The sequence below is a fragment of the Gopherus flavomarginatus genome, chromosome 4, assembly GCF_025201925.1.
Source record: "Gopherus flavomarginatus isolate rGopFla2 chromosome 4, rGopFla2.mat.asm, whole genome shotgun sequence".
NCBI classification, from domain to species: domain Eukaryota; kingdom Metazoa; phylum Chordata; order Testudines; family Testudinidae; genus Gopherus; species Gopherus flavomarginatus.
This window is the reverse complement of record NC_066620.1, coordinates 38689870-38706244: the sequence shown is the minus strand read 5'-3', so window position 1 is coordinate 38706244 and position 16375 is coordinate 38689870. Positions and strand designations below refer to the sequence as shown.

At 41.9% G+C, this 16375-nt stretch overlaps 1 protein-coding gene across 2 annotated transcripts in view; it reads right to left on the bottom strand.

Moving 5' to 3' along the window:
- Positions 1–16375, bottom strand: part of SRBD1 (S1 RNA binding domain 1) — a 249577-nt gene that overhangs the window by 99966 nt on the left and 133236 nt on the right. The window lies entirely within an intron of this gene.

Genomic DNA, 16375 nt, shown 5'->3' with positions numbered 1-16375 from the left:
AACTGCACACAGGATGATGCAAAACCTCTTCAAAATTGCCAATTATTAATAAAATATTCATTGCAACCTTTGAAATTACAGTAATATATTCTGCTGCCATGCAGGAAAGCAATATAAAATTTAAGAGCTTAAGGGGAGAAGAGGGTTGCACACTGGGTTTAATGTACATGCTTCTCACCTCAATGTCTGAAATAAGGTACAGAGAAGGTATAGATGTTGAAATGCTATCTTATTATTAAGATATCTTATAGCACTTTGCAAGATGGTGATGTAACAACAGTATGATGGTCTCAATCCACTACGTACTGGATATCTGACGTGACTCAGCCACCACATAGTTTAGTATTTTTGCCAGTCTTCACTGAGGTGCACTGACAGTGCCGTGGGGCAAAAGCTTGTACAGTAGCTGCTTGCACAATTCAAGCTAATAATATCACCTCACTTCTATGTTCACAAGACATTAAAATAATCCTTTATCATCTAGTTAGACAGAGAGACAAGAAGAATTCACCTTCTGACAATTCCCATCTTTAGACCAAATTAAAGGCAATGTTTTAACTTCTTTTATCCAACTTCCTTTTTGCTAATATTTGCCATCGCAAGCAATATGTATTGTTCCTATAGATCAGAACTGAGTCAACTTTCACTTCCTACTACTCAGCAAAATCTTCAAGTATCTCAGGAAAAATCCCTAACGAGTGAAAATTGCAGGATTTGGCCATGAGAGTAGAAGAAAACTGTATTTTTATATTATGGCAGTTAACAGCGACTGGAATGTTTCAGCTGTCAGGTCCAAGAATAGACGGCGGGCCATTCTTAGTTAAGGGCCCTTAATTATGCTACCTGCCTATCCTCATTACCAGATAGCATTAGACTATGATGGCATACAAGGCGCAGCATAAATGCATCCTGTTTAAAGGGACATCAACAGGAATCTAGTCAATTTAAAAAGAAAATGAACTAAAAGAAGTTTAAAGGCGATCATACCTGCCTCCGTATCTACTTGCCAATTTCTGTGGTTTTACAATTGCATTTTAAAATATTATTTTCTTTCCTGAGTTGCTGTGCAAGATCCACACAGAACAGGGAAACTGACTATAGATGAGAAAGCCGCGAAACTGACTGTACACTGAGTACTGCCAAATGCACTAAGAACACAAACTGCGAGAGGGAGAAAAATATTTCTCTCTGATTTCTTTCATTTTCAGTGACCTTAAGCATTGCTTGTAATAATAAGAAATAAAACATTTTCAGCCAGAAATGGGAGCTTTAAGTTGATGACATTCCTTTAAACATATGGGTCTTAACACACGGCTAAAAATGCATCCCAGGCAACAACGATGATGATTTGGCCATCCTCTATGAGTGGGAGTATTTGTTGTTATAAAATATGAGGCTTCCAGATGCAAAGGCAATGGACTTTTACAAATGCCTATATAAATAAATATGTGGCAACCACAAGCTATTAGGCAATGATTGTTTTCAACTTAAATGTTGTCATAAACGAGAACATTCTGTATTTTTATTTTAAAACCTCAGTATTCTGTTCTTGGTGAAACATGCTACTACAAAAACATCCAAGTAACCAAAAAAAAAAAAAATCTACTTTCTTAGTTTTAAACCTAAATTAACATTTTAAATGTGAACTCAATTTAAGATACTAAGATAATTAAAAGACCATATATTTCAACAGTAATTACTATCAATATATCACCCAATGATAGGTCTGGGAACATTCTAACATATTTAAATCTTTTTTATAAAGCTCATTTTTGTGTTCAAGATCAGTTACTCTCCATAAGGATCTGCAATAATGTTTACTCAGTGATCGATTTTTCAGGTTTCCTGAGCCCTAGAAGCTTTCTATCCTGTTGACCTGAATTTCACCCTCTTAGTAAGGGATATAGTAAAATGTACAGTAGTCTTTTCATTAAGCATTCTTTCTAAGTAGGCCAGGATTTCTGATACTGTTTTGAATTCCAATATATTTTCTCAATGGGTTTTAAATATGTAACTTATTTACGCAACGGCTCAACAGCTATATCTCATCCAAAATTCTTTGGTGGCAAGCTGGCAGGTTTTTGTTCTAAAAAGTTATATTTTAGTTTAGTTTTAACTCCATCAAACTGATAACCTTTTATTTGCTTAAGATTAATGAAATAATGAATGACAATCTTCTAACACAATACAGAAATCTCTAAAGACATCATGAATGAAAAAAGAATTTTAATAAAACTGCTTATATATATTTTATATATAAAAAACAATAAATCCTTGCACAAGTTAAGAGTGAAAAATAAAATATGACTTATTTGAAAGTAACAATTTACTCAGAAATAGACATTCAATAAACAAATTTTCTCTGCCTGAGTATTAAGCATTTCTGAATTGATATTTTATAGGATATCACCATTTTAATTCATGGTCAGATGGGGATGAAACTCATAGACTCATAGACTCTAGGACTGGAAGGGACCTCGAGAGGTCATCGAGTCCAGTCCCCTGCCCTCATGGCAGGACCAAATACTGTCTAGACCATCCCTAATAGACAACAGCATTGGCTGTTTTGTTTCTTTTAAACTGAAGTCTGACATGACTGATTGTTACTCATTCCTTGAAGAGTCTTATTAGATGGTGCTAATTCAAAAAGGTTTTTCTTCGCTCATCTGTTCAAACAGGCAACTTAAAAGAAAAAAAATTGCCAGTGTACATTTAACAATTAAACTGGCATTAATTTTAATTGCATCATCCCAGCATTACTTTATTATCATTATTACTACAAAAGTAAAACTTTCACAATGTTTTGTATTATTCACTGATGTCAACAATAAAATATTAATCTTTTCCAGGTGGCCACAGAGTTTCTTATGTTATTTATTAAGAAACAGTAGGTAGTCTTGAGGGTTCAGTGAATAGCATAGCACACTGCCACATATAAAACCCAAGTTCAAGAGTAGCCTTACCTCTATTGTTCATTCAGCTGGCAAGGGCGGGAAACATCACAGAAATGAGAGAGCCACCAGGGGGAGAGGTATGTGTAGGAAGGGAAGGATGCTACTTCCATCATTCCTTCACACTAGTAGTAGCTTGTTTTGCAACGGTCTGCAGTAATGGTGCACTTCTGGAAAAGGCCACTTCCAGCATTCCCAGAGGACTGAAGGGTGTGATGGGATTATGCCATGAAAGACACAACCCAAAAGGAAAAGGCCAGTGGAACTGGTCTACTAAATTCTGAGTTGCTCAGGGATACGAGAAACGCCATGCACCGAAACAAATGTCAACAAGGTAGAAGACAGGCACTTCAAGTTAAATCTGAGCACCACACTATTACAAAAAATATACAAGTGTCCATTCGGCCACAAAGATTAGGCTACACAAAAGTACATGGCATGTTGCTGATGAGAGAAACATACAGAAGTATCTCCCATTGATGGCAATGCTGAACCAAACAATACACACACAAGATAATACTCACCTAGCCCAGACAGCAAGGCCCTATTCCTTTTAAGTCCAGTGGTGAGGCTATGGGGGCACCACGGGCAGAACAGACAGACTGACATTCAAGTGGGCTCCTGATTATGCTGCTCAAAACAGCTAAGTCCTCTGTTCAAAGACTAATAACGCCAGTGCAAACCTGGTGGGCGGGGGGAGGGAGCGCTATACTGGAGCCCTACAGTCATGCCTGGAGGCTTGGGAATTAATGACATTTCCTTTCACACACAACCATGCCTGCACAAAGCCCAACAATATGGGATTGCATCCACAGTGATAAGGAAGTAAAGACTGACAAACACTCTGTATCTAAAGTTGCAGATCAAGTTGTCATATTGGCTCAAATAGTCATTCCCACTAAAAAGTACAAAGCCATTCAATAGCAATTTAAAAAACCCTTATATTCCTACAAGCTTCTTCATATAATGAAAATACCATAGGCCATTTCAAACAAAGACTGTATCATACTGCTCAGTATTGAAGTAACGTGTGTGCGCATTATGCGTACAATTCTTAGGATTCCCATTCACTGCTGGATCAAGTTCCATTTCATTTATAAACCTCCAATAGTCATGCTCCAGCTAATGCCATGGAGCTGCAGCTCTACCTTCTTACCTTCTGCCTCTGCTGATCTAGACTGGATCTCCTCTCTGTGCCCCTACAATGTGGAATTCCTGACATCCGGAGCAGCTTTCCTAAACCTCCCTGCCCAAAGACCTTCCAACTCATGTCAAATTTCAGATGGAAAAAAAAATCATGTATTTTCTCCAACTCTACTATAATTAAGTGGATTACTAAACTCTATAAATTTTCTTGATAATATAGTTTGCATGAAAGAGGCAATACAATACAATTTTATTTTGTTCTGCATTACAATTACTCTCATACACTCCAAAAACAACTGATGCTGTGTACTTAGGTCAAAATAGTTTATAATATATAGCGTTGATTTCCCCTTATTCTATGTCTCTAAACCTGTGTAACTCACACCTGCTCTCTGTGATCTGCCATTGCTATTTACTGACTCTAAAACATTGGGGAAGGTTTAACCATAAGACTTTTGTATGATAAAGTTTTTGAAAAATGACCTCTTTTCAGCAGCCGAAGGGGAGTGGTGCTCTTTTAAGAAAACGAAGAAATTAGCTCAAGTAGACATCAAGGCACTATGTCCCACACATCTAAGCATCAAATGGTTTTACTTTCTTTAAGATAAAGTCAGAAGAAATTATATTGTCTCCTATCTTTACCTTCCATTTGCTGGCACTATGACAGCTCTGAACTGTACATCTCTATCTTTAACAGCACCCAAGGGTACTAGCCCCTGTAGCATGACAGTCTCAAAGTCCCAACAAGCCTATAAGGTTTTTGCTTGCAAGGGAAAGTGCAAATGGTTTGCTGAACTTTGAGCGTACAATAATCCAATGTATTCTGCCCTGTGGAGAGAAGACAAGCAGATGGGATTTGACAATGCTAAGCCAAGCTGCGTTAGCTGACCTTTTGCTCTCCAAGACACACTTTATCCTCAGAAATCATTCTTTAAAGCAGTGTCTTTTCAATATCATACCTGCAAATAGAATACAGCCCACATTCTCACCATCTTGGTACGCAATGCTTGTGCAAAATGTAACTTTAGTTTGTTTACATATTTGCAGCTCGCTCTCCTACTAACTGGGAGACACAACTATGAAGTCAAACATAGGATCCCAAGCCCTGACAGGCTGAGATGAAGATGGGTGTTTCTTTTATGCTCTGTAATATGGAAATTAAAATGCATTGATCTTGCTTAAGCAGATAAATACATTAAAAAGTGCTTCATTGCACTAAGTGCAACATTAACTTAGTGCTTCACCGCACTAAGTAGTACAGACAAGCTTTAGTATGGTGATCTCTTCTGACAAGGGGTAGTATAGATGTCCTTGTCTGTAAACGGTAAGTGCCCTTTCCTATCCTACCTGTGTCTGAAGAAATCTTCATACTATGGCTTTTCTGTATTACTTGCATAAATTGGTGCAATGGAGCACACCATGTTCTTTATTTTGGTTTTAAGTGGTTAAGAAAAAAGAAAGTAAAGTGATTGCAAAGAAAGACATTTTATCAGTACGGTAAAAACTTCAAATGAAATGTAATACCCTGAAATTGAAGGATTCCTAAATTAGTGTTACCGTTCCCCAACACACAATCAGAGCTGCTACATAATCTTACTTCACGGCAGCAATTCTCTCTCTCTCTCAACCTTCATGCCACAATTTATCTCCAGGACTCAGCAGCACTGCTGTTGCTTAAAGTTATTATAAAACATTAATTTCATCAGGGTTTTCCCCCCTTTGATTACGCACAGCAGTTGAAACAAACATTCCACTTGATCAATTGCTTTCTACATTACACAGCCAGTCAGGGACCACTCAACCCAGACATTTTTATCTGTGACAAACATAATATACATCCTCTCCTCCACTCCCTACCCCAAACAACCACCACCAAAAAATCAATGCCGGGTGGTGTGCAGCTAACAAGATTTTCAGCGGTCCAGGAACTAGACAAATCCCTGTTTCACAGTAAGCCAAACAGTTGTACTTCATAATAAAGTAAAAACGACAAAGTGAGCTTGTAGGCTGCCTTGATGTGCCACTACTTCATGGTGTAGATGTGTACTCTGATTCCAACAACAAAGAGATCTTAAAATAAGTATTAATATAAAAATCTCAGTTTAAAATAGTGTTAAAAATCTAGACTTCAGGTTTTATTCTGTGAAGAGCACAAGACAACCTCCAGCCCCCCCAAATGTCCCAAAAATATATTTGTACATCATTTGAATACTATCTGGAAAAACTGTTTGAAATTTTCCATACCCATGGTAATGTTATTGATTTTGAAGTTTACAAGGTTTTAAATATTACTACCAGAACACTAAGCTTATCTGCCCAATCCAACCATAAAATTCAAAGGAAATCTACTATAAGAGATGACATCATTTTGAAAGGTTGGTGAGGGTTTGCCTAAGGAGTATGCATGTCACATTTCTGAACTCCAGATCGTGCAGAAAAATTATTGTACTGGAATACAGTAAAAAGTGTAGAATTAGTTAAACCAGATACACTGTGTAATCACATGTTATTTATGCACAAACACCACAATAGTTGATGGTCAGTGTCAACAACGGGGAAGTCCATGCCTCGTTAAATTATATATCACTTTTATAAATCAGCCCCCCAGGCAAAAATCAAAGAAGCAAGATGGATCTTGCATGGTGCCCTAAAGGTCAACAGACTCTGACTTTAGTGGGCTAATGGAAACAAGAAGTTCCAGAGCCAAGAGCCCTCCTCTGAGGTTCCTGTACCCCCATCTCCAGACACTGAAATCTAGGGACGATCAGACAGAAAACCTCAGATGACTTTAGCTGAAATACAGGCTCCCAGGGGTATGTCTTCACTACCTGCCGGATCAGTGGGCAGCGATCGATCCAGCAGTGACTGATTTATCGCTTCTAGTCCCGAGCGCTCTCCCGTTGACTCCTGTACTTCACTGCCACAAGGGGCACAGGCGGAGTCGATGGGCGAGCAGCAGCAGTTGACTCACCACAGTGAAGATACCATGGTAAGTGGATCTAAGTACATTGACTTCAGCTATGTTATTCACATAGCTGAAGTTGTGTAACTTAGATCGATCCCCGACCCCCAGTGTAGATCAGGGCCAGGTAACCAGGACCTAAACCATGAAGAGAATAATGGATCAGGTCAACAACCTAAATTACACCAGGAATCAAGAAAGAAACCAGTACTGTCTCTCAGAAAATTGATTCAATATGGCATCTGTAGTTCTTCTAGGCAAACACACAGTAACATTCAGCACCAGCTTTAGCTTCCAAGTGACCCCCAAGGTTAATCATACATGGAGTGCATTTCAGTAATCCAGTCTGAAGGTCATAAGAGAATAAATAACTGATAAAGACATAGAAAGTACAGTTAGAATCACCTTACTAGGCTCATATGAAAACAGGTGATTTGACTACAAAATACATCTGACATTTTAGGGATCCAGGAACATCACTACATTGCAAACACCTTGATGAAAGGGTGCGTGAACCCATTCAATACTGAGGAAAGACAGGACCACAATCACCTCCATCCTGTCAAGTCTGAGATTCAGTCAACATGCCCTCATAAAAGTTACCACGTCAGCCAGGAACTAGAAAAGCCTGTGTTCCCTGACGAAAAAAAACAAAAAAAATCCCACGGTCATAAAAATAGCCTGACTTCTGCATACTGATGGTAGCACAGACCATATCACCTCAGCAGGTGATTCTAGCTACGGACAAAGGTTAGGAGTCCATGCTGATCATTTTAGGCTTATTCGCAGTTTTTGATACCATTTATCTGCCCATGGACCCTCACAGAGCCGAATAAACTCCCTGAGATTGATATAGCATATATCCTCATTTACCCCCAATCCACTTCTGTGCAGGTTGCAGGGATTTATTATGGCACACATCAACGCCTTGTTTTGCATGGATAAGAGGCTGCTGGAAGAGATAATAGCTCAATTTCTATCATGCTCAAGCCAAATCCCACACCCAAATAGCATCATCACAACATTCTTAATAACCTTAATAACAAGTTAAAAAGCTGATAGAACAATAATTCAGTTCTTGACCCATCTATAGAGATTACCAATTAATGCCAAATGCAGTAGCCTTTTGGCTAAGTGAACACTTATCTGTTTATTCATTTATAAGAAATGAATAATAAAACATTTTCAGTAAGGATAGCTGTATTATATTTTTAAGTGGGAAGTCAGAATTGAGTGAGAATAAAGATACATTTACACAAGCAGTGGTTCTTTAGCACTACCAGAAGAGTGCTTAATAAAGTACAACATGTGAAAGTGAATTCTCCTACAAAATGCACTGTCTTATATTTTTTTAGATTCATATAGCTCATGGGCAGACACGGGTCTATCTACTTTGTATTGAGAGAAATGTTAAAGTGGCAAATTGTGTTAAGATCACAGCTATCTCATATAATATGTCTGCAGTATCTTTTATCTTAACTATAAATGTCACACTTCATCATGCTGCTGTCAGCTTCTTTTAATGTACTAAACTCTATTTTGTGTACAGAGAACCTAACATGATGTAACATAATTAAAAAAAGTTATCTTTCACACCATATTATCAGATGCTCACCAATACCAAACAAAAGAAATCCAAGATTACAAGAGGAAGATGCACTCAAGAGGGAAAAAGTAGCAAATGTAGTTTTATCAGTTTCTTTTGATTCTTTTTCAATACTATGCTTATACAGTAACTCCTCACTTAACGTTGTAGTTATGTTCCTGAAAAATGTGACTTTAAGCAAAACGATGTTAAGTGAATCCAATTTCCAATAAGAATTAATGTAAATGAGGGGGTTACATTCCAGGGAATTTCTTTTCACCAGATGAAAGACTATATATATAGTATAATACACACACACACACACAATATAAGTTTTAAACAAACAATTTAATATTGGTACACAGTGATGATGATTGTGAAGCTTGGTTGAGGTGGAGGAGTCAGAGGGTGGGATATTTCCCAGGGAAATGCCTTACTGCTAAATGATGAACTAGCAATTGGCTGAGCCCTCGAGGGTTAACTCTCACACTCTACAAGGCAGCAGGAATGGAGGGAGGGGAGACAGCATAGCAGACAGAGACAGAGACACACACTGTGTGTGTGAGAGAGAGAGAGATGTGCATTTCCCCTTTAAGTACACTGCCTTGTTAATTAGATCAGCTTGCTGAGACAGCAGCTGCTGCTGCTAGCAAGCTCCTTCTGTCCTGAGCCCTGTCGTGTGTCCCGCCTGCTCTATGGAAGATGGGGTATGAGGGATGCAGAAGCAGGGGGGAGGAGGACACCCTGACAGCCCCTCTTCTTCCTCCCCTCCTCCCCGCACATGAAGAAAGAGAGCAGGAGCAGCACACGGCAGTGGGAGAAGGGACAGCTGCAATTGCTAGCCTGCTGGGCAGCTGCTGCACAGGGAACTTAGGGGAGCAGGGAGCTGACAGGGGGAGCTGATAGGGGGCTGACGGTCCATCCTGGTTCCAAGCCCCCACCAGCTAGCTGCAACGGGCTGCTCTTCCTGCAAGCAGTGGACAAAGCAGGCGGCTGCCAAACGACATTAGAAGAGAGCACTGCACAACTTTAAACGAGCATGTTCCCTAATTGATCGGCAACCTAATAATGAAACAACGTTAAGTGGGACGACTTTAAGTGAGAAGTTACTGTATTATGCTGTGCTTCCCTTGAAAGTTAGCCATTCAATGCTAACTTTGTTCATGTCTTTGCTTGCATAGTGCAGGGAAATATATTACAGTATAGATTTTTTATAAATAAACCTCAAGAAAAGAGTCAGCTAGATTTTAAAAGGCTGTATTCTCATATTTGTAAACAAGTATTTAGGGAGTTGACTTCTATAAACCTTGATATCCCACTGCAGTTGCAAGTGGATACAATCAATATTCTTGACTTTTTATCCTAAACTGACATATAGCATTCCTGGGGACTGCAGAAGAAGTACTGCTTTTCAAACCAGAGATGGCTGCATTTCAATGATGGGTGAAGTAAAATATCTATATATTTTAGAGAGATGCAATTCTCTACATAATTAACATTGAAGCTAGTCATCTATTAACAGACCTGCTTTTGACCCACTAGTTTTATGAAAACTAAGGCAAATTGCCTGATATTTCACAGGACGTCATTTTTTCTTGAAAGCATCAGAAAAATCAGGTGTGTTTTGGAGATTAAGAGAGTTTAAGAAACGAGGAACTTTCCACCTGGAACATTTTCCTAATGTTTATTTGTTTGTTTATATTAACTCCAAATATTTTTTAACTGTTGGTCTGGGTGGTGACAGGTACCTTTCAGTAACAATAGTAATTTGGGGAGGTTTGGAGTAGGGACAAATTACTAGTAGCATCATTTACAAATAACAAGGCGTTTCCACTATGCAGTCCGTCACTACCCTGACGTGGTGTTTGCACACTCTGCATGGTCCCTGAAGGAATTAGTCACAAAGGAGTAAATTAGCATACAGGAAGGGGAGAGCCACACTGGGCATGGCTATACTGCAATAAAACACCTGCAGCTGCCCTGTATCACCTGACTTCGGCTCGTGGGGCTCAGGCTGCTGAGCTATAAAATTGCGGTGTAGACATGCTGGGGGAGGGGCTGTCCCACAGCCTGAGCCTGAACATCTACATTGCAATTTTATAGCCCTGCAGCCGAAGCCCCATGAACCCATGTCAGCTGACACAGGGCAGCCACGGGTGTTTTCTTGCAATGTAGACATACCCACTAAGAGGCAAGAGGGTGGCCTGGGGAGGCAAAGGCCTATGATTTATTGTAATAATTCAACTTTATATACCACACAATGCAACTCTTCTCCATGCGTGGGGGAGGAAGGAGGAAGATCCACTGGGGAGGCATAGAGTGTTCTATCCTTGCACATCTCATAAGCTCCACATAGCCTACCTTTAACTAAGCAGTTCCTAAACATTTTTTAAAACCTGAAGAAAGCTTGTGTCTCTATCCCTTCTTCTTGCAGATCCCTGTCGAGGCAGCCAAGACCTTGGCGGCAGCTGGAACTGTTTCCTCACCGACTGCAGCGTACACAGACGCAGCGAGCAAAGGATGGCTGAAGTGTACTTTAGGTCATGCAGCCTTGCATCAGTCTGCTCCGCAAAGACCATTCCCATCAAACAGGAGATCTTGAATTGAGGCCTGCATTTCCTGGGACAAGCCAAGAGCGGCACTTCACGACCACCGCCAATGCAACCACCCTAACTACCAAGTTGGCCACATCCCACGTCATTTGGAGGGAGCACCTCGCTGCTGCAGTACCTCCCTCCATCGGGTACCAAACTCTTGGACCAAGTACTGAGACAGGGACTCTTTGAACTTACAGAGGAAATCCCATAAGCTGAAGTTGTAGCTGCACAACAGAGCCTGGTAGTTTGCCACCCAGAACTGAAGGCTGGCCATTGAATAAACCTTCCTCCCAAAAAGGTCCAGCTTCTTGGCCTCTTTATTTTTGGTGGCTGAACTTCTGTGCTCCTATTTGTTCTTTTCATTGGTTTCAGAGACTACCAGCAAGCTTGGAGGCAGGTGGGTATATAAGTACTCAAATTCCTTGACTGAGACAAAGCATTTTTTCTCAGCCCTCTTGGAGGTGGGAAGGATGGATGATAGGGTTTGCCAGAGGGCTTGGCTATTTTTAAGACCCCATCATGCACTCATAGTGCAACGTAGACAGGGGTAGGTGCCGAGAGCACACAGAACAGGGTGCCCGTCTGTTCGGCGATCTCCACTACCTCCAGACCCAAGTTCTTGGCCACCCGTCGAAGCAGGGCCTAGTGCTCTTTGAAGTCATCCGGCGGGTTGGCACTCGAGGGCCCTACCTCCGCCTCGTATAGGGATGAGGATGACAACTGGACCACCGGGGGAGGCCCCAGAGCAACATCGCCGAGGGGAAGGGAGTTTTGGGGTGGGCACTCGCTCCTCTACCCTGACCTCTGAGTGCACTTTGCACACTGATCCTGTGTGCCACAAGTGCCGTCAGCTGTTGCCCCAAGGTGTGAAGGGGGTATTGGCATCAGAAGCATGCCCCACACACTCCAGTAAGGCCACTGTGCTGGCCACTGGCCATGTTGCCAAGATGGCATCACAGAGGTTGACACAGCCTCAGGTGCCCGATCACACCGGAGATGCCTCGGCGGGGCACTCAATTCCCTCTCAGTGCTGGAGGAATCCACTTCCGATGACCACAGTGTGGCTGTCAATGCCTGCGTCTGGTGGCTAACCGTCGCCACTGGAGACTGGCGTTTTGAATAAGAGGATCGATGCTGGGGGCAGGTGTACCGGTACAGCAACAGAGACCATTCCCATGGTGCAGAAGACAGGGGTCTGCGCCAAGACGACAACCATGGGAGGGTAAACGATGCCAGTAATACAATGACCAGCGCCTCCCGCTAGGCAATCCGCGTTGAGAGGACGGCGATCATGGTGCCGGTGATCTAGGGTGACTTGCAGAGGACCTGGGTTGCAAAACTGGAGATCTGCAGTATGCAGACAGAGAGCATTGTCTCAGCTCTGGGGATCGGCAGCGCTCACTTGCCGGCGAGGGGAGGAGTTTGACAGCTGGCTTGTCCTCGTAGGGAGCCTTTGCCACTTCCTGTGATACACAAGGCACCAGCGGCACTGGTAGAGGCCTCTTCTCTCTGGGTGCTGGGAAAGCCTGGAAAGTCATTGGCCTCGCCACAAGCCTGGGTCCCCTACAGCTCCCGGGAGTCGGTGGCAGGTCCCTTGGGGAGGTAGGGGCCTCCATTGGGGAGGCACGCCCATATGGCTCTGGTGTGGACAGGTGGCTCAAACTGGGTCCTTTGCCCAGTACCCTGAGACCTTTCTTGCTTGGTGCCGGGAAGCTGTCTTTCTTGGACTTCTTTCTTGCCCGATGCCAGGAGTTCGCTATGCATCGAGGCCGAAGTGCTAGGGGTAGAGTCCAGCTGGAAAGGCTCAGAAGACAGGTAGAGAGCACTCTCCACGAGGAGGGCCTTCAGATGGATGTCGTGCTCTTTCTGGGTCCTGGATCTAAAGTTCTTACACATGCAACGCTTGTCCTTCACATGCGATTCCCCCAAGCATTTCAGGCAGCTGCTATGAGGGTCACTAACAGGCACAGGCCTGCTACAGTCAGAGCAGGGCTTAAAACCTGGAGACTGGAGTATGCCCCACCTGGGGCAGAGGCCTTTGGGACTGTAACTTCTTCCTACATTACTTAACAACTACTTAAACACTAACTACTATAAACAAACTATTTACAAGGCCCTAAGGATCGAATACAGTAGAGATGAAACCGCTAGCCTTTGGTAGACAAGGAGGAGGTGCTCCAACTAATCACCACGGGTGGTAAGAAAGAACTCAGAGGGTGTAGAGCTGGCAGCACCTAATATACCGATGCAGGAGTGCAGCACTCAAGGGGGCACCACAGCCAACCCTATAGATACCACTACAAAGACAAAAATCTTTAACAACCGCGTACATGGGCGCGCACACACCTAGAATGGAATCAAGGTGAGCAAGCACTAGAAAAATTTACAAATTATGAAAATGGAAACACAGATAAAGTCATATAAAACAACTAGGGATGTTGATTAATCGCAGTTAACTCGCGATTAACTCAAAAAAATTAAACGTGATTAATTGTACTGATAAATAATGGAATACCAACTGAAATTTATTAAATATTTTTGGATGTTTTCCCATATTTTCAAATATATTGATTTCTATTACAGCACAGAATACAAAGTGTACAGTGCTGACTTTATATTATTACAAATATTTGCATTGTAAAAATTATAAACAAAAGAAACTGTATTTTTCAATTCACCTCATATAAGTACTGTAGTGCAATCTCTTTATCGTGAAAATGTAACTTACAAATATAGCTTCTTTTTTGTTACATAACTGCACTCAAAAACAAAACAATGTAAAACTTTAGAGCTTACAAGTGCACTCAGGCCTACTTCTTGTTCAGCCAATCGCTCGGACAAACAAATTTGTTTACATGTATGGGAGATAATGCTGCCTACTTCTTATTTATAATGTCACCTAAAAGTAAAAAGAGGCATTCCATGGAAGTTTTGTAGCTGGAGTTGCAAAGTATTTACGTGCTAGATACGCTAAACATTTGTATGCCCCTTCATGCTTCAGCTACCATTCCAGAAGACATGCTTCCATGCTGATGATGCTCGTTAAAAAAAATGCATTAATTAAATTTGTGACTGAACACTTTGGGGGAGAATTGTACGTCTCCTGCTCTGTTTTACCCGCATTCTGCTACATATTTCATGTTATAGCATTCTCGGATGACGACCCAACACACGGTTATTTTCACAGCAGATCTGACAAAATGTAAGGAAGGTACCAACGTGAGATTTACAGCTCTAGACCCAAGGTTTAAGAATCTGAAGTCCCGTCCAAAACCTGAGAGGGATGAGGTGTGGAGCATTCTTCAGAAGTCTTAAGAGCAACACTCTGATGCAGAAACTACAGAACCTGAACCATCAAAAAGAAAATTCACCTTCTGCTGGTGGCGTCTGACCCAGATGATGAAAATGAACTTGAGTCGGTCCGCTCTGCTTTGGACTGTTAGCAAGCAGAACCTGTCAACAGCATGGACACATGTCCTCTGGAATGGTGGTTGAAGCATGAAGGGCAGGCCGGCTCTGGCTTTTTTGCCGCCTCAAGTAAAAAAAAAAAAACAAAGAAAAAACAACCTGCGAGGCAGCTGGAGCGGCAGAACAAAAAAAAAAAACAGTGCAGAGCGGCTGGAGCATGAGTGCAGGGGGACTCCCGGCGCTGCAGACGTGCTTCAGGCAGCGGGGGGGAGGGAGTCGGAGCATGGGGGGGAAGAGAGAAGGGGAGCAGCCAAGGCTTCCGCCGCGCCGCCTGCCGGGAGGGCTCTGCCCCGCTCCAGTCGAGGGGGGGGGGGGGAAGGACATGGGCTGACCTGCCGGGCTTGCTACAAACCTGGCACCAGCTGGGGCAGACGGAGGGTCCAGCCTGCTCCCAGCAAGGCGCTCCCCTCCTTCGCACCGCCACTCCCTACAGGGCGGCTGGAGCCGCGAACCAAAAACCTACGGGGCAGCCGAAGCATCGAAGAAAGAAAAAAAAAAAGGGATTCGAGGGAATGCCCCTTAGTATCTGCCACCCCAAGCACGAGCTTGCTCAGCTAGTGCCTGGAGCCGGCCCTGATGAAGGAACATATGGATCTTTAGTGTATCTGGCACATAAATATCTTGCGATGCCAGCTACAACAGTGCCATGTGAATGCCTGTTTTCACTTTCAGGTGACATTGTAAACAAGAAGCAGGCAGCATTATCTGCTGCAAATGTAAACAAACTTGTTTGTCTGAGCGATTGGCTGAAGTAGGTGTGAGTGGACTTGTAGACTCTAAAGATTTACATTGTTTTATTTTTGAATGCAGTTATTTTTTATATATAATTCTACATTTGTAACTTCAACTTTCAGGATAAAGTGATTGTACTACAGTCTTTGTATTAGGTGAATTGAAAAATACTATTTCTTTTTTTTTTTTTACAGTGCAAATACATGTAATCAAAATTTAATATAAAGTGAGCACTGTATACTTTGTACTGTGTTGTAATTGAAATCAATATATTTGAAAATGTAGAAAACATCCAAAGATGTTTAAATAAATTGTATTCTATTATTGTTTAACAGCGCTATTAATCATGATTAATTTTTTAAATCGTTTGACAGCCCTAAAAACAACCTCATTCTGCCCCTGTAACTCTGTCCCCTGAAGAGCTGGAATCTGTACGTTAAATCCTGGCCCCACCGCAATCAGTGGACGTTATACCCTGACAGAGTATCCCATAATCAAACACACATTTTAATACCATCAGTGGTTCCAATGATCTCATTATGCACCTGGCCTATTTTACACTACAGTGGCATTTACACTGCAGTAGTCATTTTTACATCTCTAAAACAAACTACTTCTGCTTTAAAGATCATGTGCAGTTACTGGAAAAACACACTAAAAGTGACCACATTCTGGGCAAAATATAAATTGTAGACACGTATGTATATATTCGCAAGTGTGTGTGAGATGTGAGAAAGATGAGGGTTAGTTCATAGAAGAGTGCATATGTCCTGTTGTTCAGTCAAAAGTTTGGCAATTTTCTGGATCTTGTTTAGCCCCAGAAGTCCACAAGACCAAACATATTCATGAGACATGTCAGCTCAGAGCCTTAACAGGGCTAGATAGAAGGCAGTGTGGTCAGATGGATAGTTAGATATCCAGTATTTCAAACACA